The following is a 13721-nucleotide window of genomic DNA, read 5'->3' on the forward strand; positions in this document are numbered from 1 at the left end:
TTATACATGGTCCAGAATTCAATTAATTGATGGTGGAGATGTTTGATTTAATCGAAGCCACCCTCGACTCAGGCAGAAATTCACTAATGCTAGTAATGGTTGACTTTAACACTAAAATCTCCAAGGCAACGTTAAAAGCTTATAGAAATAGGGATCGCATAGAAGCCTGGTCACTCCCTGATACTGTCTCTCTGGTTATCATTAAGGTGGACAAACGTGGACGAATATTACTGGAATCATTGAACAGAATATGCAGAGTGTTCCTAAACCTAAGAATGGAGGGGGATGTTCCAGCAGCCTTCACTAAAAAGGGGGTCACTGGCTTTTCCATACTGGAATACATTATAACCAATCACGGTCTCTATCAGAAATTTCTGTTCCTTAAAGCTGAATTTGTTCAAGGTAGTGACCGTGCACTGGTACATTTAGAAATAGAGCTAAATCTTCATAAAACATCATTATGGTCCTTAGCAGCAGTAAATGGAGAGGGCTTTATTGCCTGCAAACAGGGCTGAACTATATGGAGTTTTAATAATATTACTGAGATGACTGCAGCAATTATTTCATGGCAATTGCATCATGGAACTGAAGGAAGCAATTCAATTTTAATTTTTGAAGAGATAATGAACACAGCTGTCCTTATTCTCCAGAGGAGACCCGTAACCTGCAATTTCACAGCACCTAGTAAAAAAGAGTCTCCAGAAGTTCAACTTTCCAGCAAGTTGAATAAATGAATCTGTCTTCAAGTCATTGCTGACTCAGTTTCAAGGGTGAAGAAATATTGGCTCTATGGAAGAAACACAAGAACATTCACCAGATTTACACTAGAGCCGTCATGGATATAAACTGGGCTGATCTGCAGCAAGCAGCTTTACAAAAAATAGTAACGTTTTCTGGCAGCTCATTTCCAAGTTCATGGGCAGCAGGAAAACCCATCTGCAATTCCTATACCGCAGAAGGAATGGATAAACTACTTCTCTCAATTGAAAGGGAATAATCCCTCCCCACCTGTTAGCGGGAAATCCTTCGCGTATATGCTAGCCCTCGAGCAAGTCCAACATGTAGTAGCTACTAATGCGAAAATGATAAGAGTCATATATAAGGAAAGCAAGACCCTCAGCAGAAATGAGCCCCTATAAGATACCCATAAAAGTATTACAGGGAGACCCTGAAGGCTGGAGCATGCTCCTCAAACACACTCTTTTTGTACTGCTATGAAACGGGATGCATCCCAAGTTCATGATAAGGAAGCATAGTGGTTCCTCTTCACAAGAAAGGCTCCTGCCTATCTCCCTGCAGTTACCATCAAATCGCCCTTCTTAATGCAACAGGGAAGATCTTCGCCTCCAGTGTCTTGGAACAATGGGCTTTTTCTATGGGTGTGATATCTACAGTCCAAGCAGGTTTCCAATAACACTCACTGACAGACAATATTGCAGTATTGCAAACAGTAATTGATAAGTATGAGGTGTCCAAAACCCAGGTGGTATACTGTGTGTTTGTCGATTTTTCTACAGCTTTTGAAAGAGTAGATAGACCTACCCTGTTGGGAAACTTGTGAAAATGGGGATCATTAGCACTTTACTAAGGCACATCATTGGGATCACTAGCACTTTATTAAGGCACATCAACTTGGTGTAGAGTTCTTATGGTGGGTGACAAGGGGTTGACCCCAAAGATATTAACTTAAAATGGCCTGAAACAAGGATTCATTTTAGCACCCCTTTGTTCTCCTTATTTCCTAGTGACTTACCAGATTGTTTCTTGAAAGTAAATAATTTTCCCCAAAAAATCACATCTCAAAAGTTATATGTTTTAATGTGCGCTGATGACATGGTCATTCTTGGCCTTACACCAATCGGTCTACATCATGACATGGATATGCATTTTAAGTATACTGAGGATAATTGTCTGAAAATAAATATTGCTGGTGGGGGTGGGGCCAACCAACATGGCCAATCGGACGTGAGCTCCGTCGCCTCCGTCTAATTTCCCCTAGGCCCGATGCAGTGAGGCGGTGGGGAGGCGTTGACGGGCCTCCACCGAGTCGGGAATCAGCAGCAAATCCCCGGGAGAGGCAAAACCCGGCGAGATTGCCAGTGGAGAGAGGTGCGACGCCCGGCGGGGCTCCGCGAGTGGGCCCCGTGGTGAGACGCGGCCCGCGCTGGACGAACGGGAGCCAGTTGAAGCCAGAGAGGGGCCGCTGCCCCGAGATGGAGGACTGGCGGCGCAAGACCTGGGGACGGGGGGTGAGCGACACCATAGACGCCAGAGCCGCAGATGAGCGGCGGTGAGCCTCGCGGAAAGGACCACACCCAGTCACGATAAGGGCGAGGTGAGCATGGGGAAGGCATCCCCTTCTACATGCGAAAGGGCGCAGCCGGGGGAGGCCCAGTTTGGGATAAGCGGCTGGAATATGCGGAGGCCCCCCACCGGCTAGAAGATATAAAGGGACAACGGGAAGGTTCCCCCCCGATGGGGGACAGTAACTAGCACCTGAAATATTCTCCTGACTGGGATGGCAAAGCTGTGCATTTTGGGGTCAGAGGAGGTCTGTTGAAGGCCATTTTGAGAGGCACTGAGTAGTAAAGCCTCCTCTACAGGAGACTCCGAGAAAGTAGAGTTTGCAGAGGCGAGTGCTGGCCCCGACTGGCAGGTCATTGTCGCTGGGGGCAAGCCCACAACGGGGGGAGAGAGCCCACTGAGGAGAGAGGACATAGCTTTGAGACAAGGGAGAGGGGGACATCCCTGCCCCCCCCCAAGAGGTGTGGCGCGACGGAAGGGCGAGGACCCAGAGGGGGCCCCTGCAGTGAAGGAGTGTAAAGCTGAGAAGAGGGTGACACCCCAATGATAACACCGGGGCCGGGCCCTTAACAGTTTCACATGCCACAACGCAAAATTCAGGCCAATCGGGTCTCCAGCTATTTCACGCCGGCTAGAGTGGAGAGTGCTGACCAGACACAGGGTGAGGAGATGGCGCTTACAAAGTAGGACCTCTTGTCCTCTCTCCATGCCTTTAAAACCGAGTTGCGTGAAGAGCTCACAACAGATATCAGAGCGACACTAGAGGCCTTCCAGACGGATGTCAATGGGAAGCTAGCCACCCTCCAAACAGATGTGGATTCAGTGGGGGCCCGCACACTGGACTTGGAAACACAAATACAGAACTTACAACAGAAAGTGGCCCCGAGACTGAACTCGCAAATGTAAAAGCGCAACTACACCTCACCACATTGAAGTGCGAGGACTTGGAAAATCGCGCACACCGAGATAACATACGGGTGAGAGGCCTGGAGGAGGGAGCAGAGGGGCCTGACCTAGAGGCCTTTGTGGTGGGGCTGTTTTCCTCACTTCTGGGAGAGGATCAAGCAGAGGTACAAGTGGAACGAGTGCACCGTATGGGCAGCAAAGTCTTGTGTGACGGGAGGAGACCGAGAGATGTTCTGGCTAAATTAAGCTCATTTAAAGTGAAGGAACGGATACTTCTAAGGGCGATACACCAGGACCACGTCTCCTTCCACGGTGCGCAATGCTCACTCTTCCAGGATATAGCACCAGCAACTCTAGCTCAACGTCAACAGTTCCGACCAGTGACGGAGGCGCTGAGAGAGAAGAAGATAAAATATCGATGGACCTTCCCCTTTGGCGTAGCATTTGAACTCCATAATAAAGCGTGCCATTTCTCAACAGTGGATGCGGCAGCTGCTGCACTGGGTCTAGAGACTAGAGGAGACTAGAGGAGAGAGGGGTGCTACCGACTTTGAGGCGGGCAAGGAGGATATGCCCCTCCCGTTTTGGCGGACCAATGGAAACAACAGAGGAGAGGTAGAAAGACCCCTAGAAAATTAAGCTGTGCGGTAATCTGGTACTGACATCTCTCTGACTCGGACGGGGGGCGTCCCCGGTGAGGGGCCCCCAGAAGTTCTATAGAGACGGGGGAGGTCCCCCCCCCTCGTCGGGAGGGGGTGGAGCTGGTCTGCTCGCTCCAGATCATGGTGTCGCTCGCTACTCGAGCATACTTTATCTCTGCTAGTCACCGGGGGTCTGGGGCTCCCACCTTTGCGATGCCCGTTGGTGTGATTGGGCTTGGGGGAGAGATGAGATGGAACTGGATCCTGTCCACGACATAAAGACTGTAAGACACTTGGCGGTTGTGTGCTGCCAGGATAATGTCTGTATTTCTTTTAGGAAATGTTTTTTCAAGTTGTTTAATGTTTACCAACCGTGTAACTGTGCAAGGAGTCAGGGGAAAGCATCACAGCTGATGGAGTATTCCTGGAGAGGGAGGGTGAGAAACACGACGAGGGGCACTGGAGATTTTACTGGGGGTCTGGGTGAGAACATTGATGCTACACAAAGATAATTCTGGAACTACTGACATGGAACGTGAAGGGCCTCAACTCCCCCAATAAACAGTCTCAATTGAAAAATACCTTGAGGAGCATAGGTATGACATAGTGGCCCTACAAGAAACACATTTGAAGAGGGGGGGAGGGACACCGTCTTCGTCACAAACACTATTCTCAAATTGCCCTAGCCTCAGCTCCCAAAAAACACTGTGGGGTGGCGTTACTATTTAGCAGATCAGTCCACTTTAAGGAGACAGGGTCCAAGAAAGATAAGGAGGGATGATTTTGAAAGGCAGCCTGGATGGGAAACTTTGTACGATAGCTACTGTCTATACTCCTAACAGTGGTCAAACCCAATGGGGGTCATTACAACATTGGTGGTATAAGGTGCTTACCGCCGTGCAGAAGACCGCCAATACACCGCCGCGGCAGCGGTAGACCGCCACAGCTATTATGACACACATCACAGAATCCGCCGAAATTCAGACACCCACACAACACCGCCACATCAAAGGTCAGCGATAAACATGCGGAAACAAATCCTCCACCTCCACGCCAACAGAAACACGCCCATGCTATTACGACCCACGAACCCACGCGGCGGTCTTTCAACCGCGGTATTCCATCGGCGGTACACACCACCGCGCTCAAAATACACACACATCTCCAAAACACCGCCACATTGGACAATTAGAAATACACACACCTGATACACATACAAACAACACTCCCACACACCCAACACAATATAAAACAAACACCCACATCACGCACAAACCCCTACAACCAGAAATTCTGAGAGAAGGCCAGAGAGAGAGCACAGCTATTGACAACCCCATCACACAGAGGCACACAACACCATCATCCACAACATCCACGCACAAAACACCACATACCACTACACTCACCACACTCATCACCACATACACCACCCCACACCTCACACACACCACCCCATGTCACGCCAAAGACACCCCCGCTTCTCCGAGAAGGAGCTCAGGGTCATGGTGGAGGAAATCGTACGGGTAGACCACAGCTATTTGGCTCACAGGTACAGCACACATCAATAGCCAGGAAGATGGAGTTATGGCGCAGAATAGTGGACAGGGTGAATGCTGTGGGACAGCACCCAAGAAATAGGGAGGACATCAGGAAGAGGTGGAACGACCTACGGGGGAAGGTACGTTCCACGGTATCCAGGCACAACATCGCGGTGCAGCGGACTGGCAGCGGACCCCCACCTCCTCCCCCACAACAAACAACATGGGAGGAGCAAGTCTTGACCATCTTGCATCCTGAGGGCCTCGGAGGAGTCGGTGGAGGATGGGACACTGGTAAGTCAAATCTTAATTATCACATCCCCCACCCTACCTGCATGCTATCACACACCCCCCTCACACCCTCCTCTATCACCCCAAATCCTCACTAATGTACCCATAACACAAACCACCCATCCCAACACCAAGCCCTGCATGACACAACTAATCATGGGCACCCCTCACTAAAGCATGCTCACTGCACATACCCAGAACACCCCCCCAACCATCATCACACAAGCCCCCACACAGGAATGCTTGCACTGGGGGTACACAAACACCCACCCATTGCACACCATGAAACACACACATGCAATAATCATGTTCTCATACCCCTGCAGGAACCCGAAGGACCGTCACCACACCAGAGGGTCCAGACAACACCACTCCACCCCTAGAAGAGGCCCACAGTGACAACAGCAGCTCTGCCCCACTGGATCTTGATGGCCAGCCCGGACCATCGTGGGCCTCCGGACAGTCGGTTCCCCTTGCCCAGCCACAGCCCAACACCGAGCTGCCACCCTCTGGTAACACCAGCACAGCACCCACCCAGCGGGCCCAAACCTCCCTACCCAGGACAGGTCAATCAGCGGTGTGTCCACCACTACAGGGCACCCAGGCTAACCCACCACCCCAACAACAACAGGGACCTGGGGGCAGTGGTAGTGGGCACACGGTCCAGGGGACGGAGGCACAGGAACACCGGGAAACTGGGAGGGCTGCTGTGCGACAGAGGGAGGACAGGCCAAGGGAACGAACTCTTCACGAGGCCCTCTCCTCCATCATGGGAGCATACCACCACTCCCAGGAGACGATGGCGACGGTCCAGGACAAGTTGCAGGAGACCCTGCGCCTGCAGGAGGAGCAGTATTTGGGGTTCAGGGAGGAGCTCAGGACCATCGGCTCCGCCCTGGGCACCATCGTAGGGGTGCTGACGGACATTCAAAAGACCTTGACGGACACCGTGGCACTCCATGGGGCCCCTGACACTAGCATGGACGATGAACTGCCCACCACCTCCGCCGGCGCTAGTGGACAGGAAGCCCCGCCACAGGACCACCACACCAGCACCCCACCCCCTGCAGACGGACAACCGTCACTGAGATCCAGGAACAGGACAGAGCAAGATGGCAAGACCCCCGCCAGGAAATAAGACCACCCTGATTGTCCTCCCACTGACCCACTTTGTTACCCTGTCCATATTCGAACTGCCCCAGCTCCACTTCCTATGCCAAGATGGGCAGTGCACCTGTGAGACTAATAGACTGGACTCTGCCATGGACATTCCTCCACCATCACCCATCACCATTTTACAACCCCCCTTCATTTTTTGAGCACTTAAATAAACACCCTTGAAACACCCAAAAATCTGGAGTCAGTCTATGATTTGGTACTTTGTATTATCAATCACAGTGTCATAATGGGTTACCCATTGTAAGGCTGACATACCTATGTCACACATCACAAGCCCTTGAAGGATGCAAGCAGTTGACACGTAGGTTACCACACTTGTGAAACTGAAATGGAAGGGTACAACTCAATTAACAAATAGTGAGTGAAATGTAGGTATAGGATAGAGGTAGACGTGTGAAAGTTAATGTAATGTTAAACCAGAAAATGTTCTCACCTGTGTGTCACTGGAAATATTGCTGTATGACTGAATCCCTGTTGTCGTTTTCTTCTTCCTCAGCTTCATCCTCATCACTGTCCACAGGCTCCACAGCTGCTACAACACCGTCATCTGGATCATCCTCCTGCAGAAAAGGCACCTGGCGTCGCAAAGCCAAATTATGGAGCATGGAGCAGGCGACGATGATGATCTGGCACACCTTCTTCGGTGAGTAGAATAGGGATCCACCTGTCATATGGAGGCACCTGAACCTGGCCTTAAGGAGGCCGAAGGTGCGTTCGATAACCCTCCTAGTCCGCCCATGGGCATCATTGTACCGTTCCTCTGCCCTGGTCCTGGGATTCCTCACTGGGGTCAATAGCCAGGAAAGGTTGGGGTAACCAGAGTCCCCCAATAGCCATACACGGTGCCTCTGGAGTTGACCCATCATATCAGGGATGCTGCTTTTGCGCAGGATGTAGGCGTCATGCACTGAGCCAGGGAACATAGCATTTACCTGCGAGATGTACTGGTCTGCCAAACAGACCATCTGGACATTCATAGAATGATAACTCTTCCTGTTCCTGTACACCTGTTCACTCCTGCGGGGGGACCAGAGCTACATGGGTCCCATCAATGGCACCTATGACGTTGGGAATATGTCCAAGGGCATAGAAGTCACCTTTCACTGTAGGTAAATCCTCCACCTGAGGGAATATGATGTATCTCCTTACGTGTTTCAGCAGGGCAGACAACACTCTGGACAAGACGTTGGAAAACATAGGCTGGGACATCCCTGATGCCATGGCCACTGTTGTCTGAAATGACCCACTTGCAAGGAAATGGAGCACTAACAGCACCTGCACGTCAGGGGGGATTCCAGTCGGATGGCGGATCGGTGACATCAGGTCTGGCTCCAACTAGGTACATAGTTCCTGGATAGTGGCACGGTCAAACCTGTAGGTGACGATGCCATGTCTTTCTTCCATTGTCAACAGGTCCACCAGCGGTCAGTACACCGTAGGATTCCGCCATCTTCTCATATGTCCCAGCTGACGGTGCCTACGAAGGAAAACAGCGAAGAACCAGTCATTAATCCTCCAGGTATGTACCCACTGTTACACACAAGACTACACCAGACACAAAACCCTTCCTGTATGTGTGTTGAGTGTAGGCCTAGCTATGTGTGACGCAGTAGTAAATGAAGCCATGTGGGCCCCTGAAATGGGGGCTGCCTTACCTCTAAACTGGGACAATGGGATTGTGGGGTAACTGCGCTGGCGTTGCACACCGTCGCGGTAGGCGGTCGTAGACCGCGGCGCAATGCTGCATTGGTTAACATTGGACCCTATGGGTCCCAGGAGCCAATGAACAGGTGCGCTGGCGGTGATGATGCGCACCGCCGCGGACATCACCGCCATTTTCCTTCTGTTCACTCACTAGATACCTGACCTTCGACAGGAGAGGACCTACACTGCTAGCGCTGCTGTGACCTCGGTCTGGAAGCAACTATGGCTGCTGCATCTGGGGAAAGGGCCCCTGCCTTCACTGCACAGGAGTTGGAGAAACTTGTGGATGGGGTCCTCCCCCAGTACACGCTACTCTACGGTCCTCCAGACCAACAGGTTAGTACACAGAGAGCACGTTGTATGGGCTAGGCCTGGGTGGAGAGGGCTGGGTGGAAGAGGGAAGGGGGCAGAGTACATAGAACAGTTATGCATGGGAATGAATGGGCCACATGGCCAGAGTAGGGAGGGGGACACTCACATTGACGGTGCAGTTGGTAATGACTGTACCTCTTCCCTTGTGCATGTCATGTAGGTCAGCGCCCACCAGAAGAGGGACATTTGGCGTGCCATCGCCAAGGAGGTCCGGACCCTGGGGGCCCATCAGGGACGGGGCACCCACTGCCGTAAGAGATGGGAGGACATTCGCTGCTGCAGCAAGAAGACGGCGGAGGCTCAGCTGGGGATGGCCTCCCAACGTGGGAGGGGTGCCCGTCGCACCATGACCCCCCTGATGTTCCGGATCCTGGCGGTGGCCTACCCGGAGTTGGATGGGCGCTTGAGGACATCACAGCAGACACAAGGGGGTGAGTACAACCTCATTCTGCGGACTTTGCGTGCAGTGGAGGGGTCTGAGTGGGGGAAGTGGGCTGTGGGTGTCCCTAGGCCAGGGCGAATTCGGTAGGCAAGGCCCCTCCGTAATGTAGGCCATGTGGCACTCTACCCCACCTCACCAGAGTGGCAAGTTGAGGTATAGTTGCCCCTGTGGCATCCATGTGCGCCAATGTCCACCATTGCCATGTAGGCCATATCCCAGAAATTGCATGTGCAGAGGGCAGGAGCACGGCGTAATGCAGGGGGCTGCTGCGTCTGTCTTGTCCGCCAACGGTAGCGGAATGCCATGCACTAAAACTCTCTTTCTTCTGTCTCCCCCCCTTTTCCTGCTCTCCCTGTCCTTTTGTACATCAGCATCATCAGGCGGAGGTACAGTGGCACCGGAGCACGAGGGAGCTGCATCCCACATGGCCATGGAGGGCCACACCACAGACTCTGAAAGCACCAGTGGGACGGAGGGCGAGGGGAGCTTCACGTTGGCCACCGGATCACCAACCAGCGACACGGACTTGTTTGCCGATGGGAGCTCCCCTGTGGTGGCGGCACCATCTGTGCGCCCCACTTCTACAGGGACAGCTGCCACCTCCCCTACCAGCACAGCCCTCCCAGCAGCCCCTCAGCGTTCGCCCCGTGCCCGCTCACCCAGGAGGGTGGGCATCACCTTCGCCCCAGGCACCTCAGGCCCTGCCCCAGTCACCCCTGTTGCCCTCAGTGAGGAGGCCATTGACCTCCTCAGGTCACTCACTGTTGGGCAGTCTACCATTGTGAATGCCATCCTGGATGTAGAACGAGAGTTGCAACACGGTAATGCATTCCTGGAGGGCATTCATTCTGGTCAGGCTGTCCTTCAGCGAACCCTGCAATCTCTGGCCTCAGCACTGATGGCAGACATTGTCCCTGTGTCCAGACTCCCCCCTCCAACTTCCTCCACCCAGACCCAATCTCCTGTACCCCCGCCCATCCCAAGCACACCTACAGACCAGCATGCACACAAGTCAACACACACAAGTAGCTCAGGCAAACATAGGCACCACACACACCACAGGTACTCATGCAAGCCTCACCCACATACAGACACAGCAACATCCACTGTCTCCACTGTGTCCCCCTCCTCCTCTTCTCCCTCCTCCCTCCCACTCTCGTCTACACACACACCTGCATGCACCACATCTACAGGCACTAGGACTCGCACCAGGACACCCAGCATCACAAGCCGCTCACCTGCACTCACCACCTCCACTGCCATTTACACGTCCCCTGTGTCCTCTCCCAGTGTGTCTGTGACGCCCCCTCCCAAAGAACACAAATGCCGCCAATCACTCACCCAACATCCATCCACCTCACAACAGCCTCCAGTACCTGCACCCAAAACACCTAAAGTGACACCTCCTACAACCACCTCCTCTTCCTCCACTCCCAGACACCCTCCAGCTACCCTTCCCAGTGTTCGTCAGAAACTGTCCCTATGTCAAATTTACCTTTTTGCCCCCACCCCCCCTCCAATTCATCTGTCCCGTCGTAGCGCCTCAGCCAAAAAGCCTCCAATACCAGTGGTGCCTGTTCAAGGTTTGTGGAGTGCACCGGCCACCAGGGCAGGCAGTAGGACCCGGAGCCAAGGCACTGGCAGCCCTCCCCTGTAAAGGCTCTAAAATTGGAGAGTGGACGACGGGACCGTGTTAAGACTCCTGGTGGGACAACAAGTGGCATGGGTTCGAAGGGGATTGGTGAGTCAGCTGTAACTCCAGCAAAGGTGGGGAAGGTCCAGAGGAAGTCTGCCCTGCCTGTTGTGAGTGTCACGGCGGAGAAGTGCGCCATCATTTCCGGCGGTCCAGACACAACCGCCAGCACCGTCGTCACTGGTCCAGAGACCACCGCCAGAGTCACAGCCCAGGAGGGCCCAAGTATCGTCACTGGTCCAGAGACCACTGCCAGAGTCACAGGCCAGGAGGGCCCAAGTATCGTCACTGGTCCAGAGACCACCACCAGAGTCACAGCCCAGGAGGGCCCAAGTATCGTCACTGGTCCAGAGACCACCGCCACCGCCGGAGTCACAGCCCAGGAGGGCCCAAGTATCGTCACTGGTCCAGAGACCACCGCCAGAGTCACAGCCCAGGAGGGCCCAAGTATCGTCACTGGTCCAGAGACCACCGCCGGAGTCACAGCCCAGGAGGGCCCAAGTATCGTCACTGGTCAGGAGACCCCCGCCACCGCCGGAGTCACAGCCCAGGAGGGCCCAAGTATCGTCACTGGTCAGGAGACCACCGCCACCGCTGCCGCAGTCAGAGCCAAGGAGGGCCCAAGTATCGTCACTGGCACAGGGACCACCGCCAGAGTCACAGCCCAGGAGGGCCCAAGTATCGTCACTGGTCAGGAGACCCCCGCCACCGCCGGAGTCACAGCCCAGGAGGGCCCACGTATTGTCACTGGTCAGGAGACCCCCACAACCGCCGGAGTCACAGCCCAGGAGGGCCCAAGTATCGTCACTGGTCAGGAGACCACCGCCACCGCCGGAGTCACAGCCCAGGAGGGCCCAAGTATCGTCACTGGCCAGGAGACCCCCGCCACCGCCGGAGTCACAGCCCAGGAGGGCCCAAGTATCGTCACTGGTCAGGAGACCACCGCCACCACCGGAGTCACAGCCCAGGAGGGCCCAAGTATCGTCACTGGTCCAGAAACCACCGCCGGAGTCACAGCCCAGGAGGGGCCCGGATGCCACAGCCCCGCTGGGCAATGATGGAATGTCATGCCACTCACCAATGCTCATTGGAGAGAACGTCATGCCACCCACCAATGCCCATTGGAGAGAACGTCATGCCACACACCAATGCCCAGTGTAGAGATCGTCATGTCACACACCAATGTCCGTATCAGAACCGCCATGGCAAAGCACCGCTGAACAGTCCATAGACCGCCATGGCAAAGCACCGCTGAACAGGTCAAAGACCGCCAAGGCAAAGCACCGCTGAACAGTCCAGAACCGCCATGGCAAAGTACCGCTGAACAGGGCAAAGACCGCCATGGCAAAGCACCGCTGAACAGTCCAGAACCGCCAAGGCAAAGCAGCGCTGTACAGGGCAAAGACCGCCATGGCAAAGCACCGCTGAACAGTCCAGAACCGCTATGGCAAAGCACCGCTGTACAGGGCAAAGACCGCCATGGCAAAGCACCGCTGAACAGTCCAGAACCGCCATGGCAAAGCACCGCTGAACAGGGCAAAGACCGCCATGGCAAAGCACCGCAGAACAGTCCAGAACCGCCATGGCAAAGCACCGCTGAACAGGGCAAAGACCGCCATGGCAAAGCACCGCTGAACAGTCCAGAACCGCCATGGCAAAGCACCGCTGAACAGGGCAAAGACCGCCATGGCAAAGCACCGCTGAACAGTCCAGAACCCCCATGGCAAAGCACCGCTGTACAGGGCAAAGACCGCCATGGCAAAGCACCGCTGAACAGTCCAGAACCGCCATGGCAAAGCACCGCTGAACAGGGCAAAGACCGCCATGGCAAAGCACCGCTGAACAGTCCAGAACCGCCATGGCAAAGCACCGCTGTACAGGGCAAAGACCGCCATGGCAAAGCACCGCTGAACAGTCCAGAACCGCCATGGCAAAGCACCGTTGAACAGGGCAAAGACCGCCATGGCAAAGCACCGCTGAACAGTCCAGAACTGCCATGGCAAAGCACCGCTGAACAGGGCATGCACCGTGTAGGAATGAAAAGGCCGCCACATCAGGCATCCTTCTCCCATGTGCAGCTGGGACAGTGACCGGACATGAACTTTCACGCGGAGACTCATCCAGTCTGGGCACCAGTCCCCCCCAGTACCAGTAGAGAACTGCACCTACTTGAGAAACTGTGGCTTTGCACTCCCCAGGATGGCACAGTGGGCAAGCCACCCACTGTAGAGACTTGAGAGACTGTGGCCTTGCACTCCCCAGGATGGCACAGTGGGCAAACCACCCACTGTAGAGACTTGAGAGACTGTGGCTTTGCACTCCCCAGGATGGCACAGTGGGCAAGCCACCCACTGTAGAGACTTGAGAGACTGTGGCTTTGCACTCCCCAGGATGGCACAGTGGGCAAGCCACCCACTGTAGAGACTTGAGAGACTGTGGCTTTGCACTCCCCAGGATACATAAATGGGCATGGAGCCCCGTCGTGGATCTGGCTTTGCAGTAATCCGGCTGAGGTGCCCCCCCTTCCTTTCCCCCTGAGGTGCCTGTAGTGTTTCTATCTGATGCCCCGGCAGTGTTCTCTCTGATCTTGGTCAGGTATAGTTTGTGGGCCTCGCCCATGCATTTTTGGACTGTTGGTGTACGGACATTGT

Source organism: Pleurodeles waltl, chromosome 11 (assembly GCF_031143425.1).
Source record: "Pleurodeles waltl isolate 20211129_DDA chromosome 11, aPleWal1.hap1.20221129, whole genome shotgun sequence".
NCBI lineage: Eukaryota > Metazoa > Chordata > Amphibia > Caudata > Salamandridae > Pleurodeles > Pleurodeles waltl.